This window comes from Oncorhynchus clarkii, chromosome 4 (genome assembly GCF_045791955.1).
Source record: "Oncorhynchus clarkii lewisi isolate Uvic-CL-2024 chromosome 4, UVic_Ocla_1.0, whole genome shotgun sequence".
Lineage (NCBI taxonomy): Eukaryota > Metazoa > Chordata > Actinopteri > Salmoniformes > Salmonidae > Oncorhynchus > Oncorhynchus clarkii.
In genome coordinates, this window is record NC_092150.1 from 7,142,008 (window position 1) to 7,142,935 (window position 928).

The 928-nt window shown below is 39.9% G+C and overlaps 1 non-coding gene across 1 annotated transcript; it reads right to left on the reverse strand.

The window, feature by feature from the left end:
• Positions 1-334: 334 nt before the first annotated feature.
• Positions 335-498, reverse strand: LOC139408176 (U1 spliceosomal RNA). Its single transcript, XR_011634230.1, has one exon. It is a non-coding gene; the product is annotated as a U1 spliceosomal RNA (small nuclear RNA).
• Positions 499-928: the final 430 nt, after the last annotated feature.

The window sequence follows — 928 nt, forward strand, 5'->3', positions numbered from 1 at the left end:
TGGTGTTTCTCAACAAGTAGGGTGAGTTAACATGTTTCCCACTTGCACGAACACGCACACACACAAATCAGAAACGTGGACAGCCACATCATATTTTGGCGTACAGTGATTGGACTAAATCGTTTTTGGTCTCTTTTTGTTATCACTGTATTAGACTAAGCAGAGGTGATTTGATGAATATTTTGCACATATTAGAAAACAGCACGTGAATCGGATACAGCACCGATCGGACTCTGGATCTGTAAACAGCAGCGCTATTAAAAAAACAACAACCAAATTGTAAATAAGGTAGATATCTACATGTCATAGCATCGGCTTTCTTTCACAGTGAAATCAGGGGAGAGCGCGAACGCAGTCCCCCACTACCAGAAATTATGCAATCGAGATTTCCACATTTGAGAAATTCGCAGGGGTCAGCACAGCCGGAGTGCAATGGCTGAGCCTCGCCCTGGGTGAACCGCCTTCTTGATCACGGTGTCTCCCTTGCCAGGTAAGTATGAGTTGTACATGAGTAATGTGGGATACTGATTCCCTTGCAAACGTTTTAGTCTAATGGTTATAGCACCACGGCTATTGAGAAAAAAGCAAATCAATTAAATGAACGTTCAGTGTTATTTTGTCTACTTGTAGATGGAAAGGTGAAAACACGTTTGAACTGTTATTTTACTCGTAAAATATGAGTGTTTTTGCATTTTCCCAGGATGCAATTCTGCAGAATTTAGCATAACAAAATCATTTTTAGTAAACGTGTCTGATAGCTGAAACTATAATAAATGATTAGAAATGCCCCTGAGTAACATCCCAAAAATATTCTGAAACACACATAAAGCCAAGTGAATGGAATTTGTGATTTTATTTAGCCTTTCTCGTCTCGTGGTTCTTTTTGTGTTCCAGAGAAAAGCCAGACTGCAATTCTACTATAGACCAC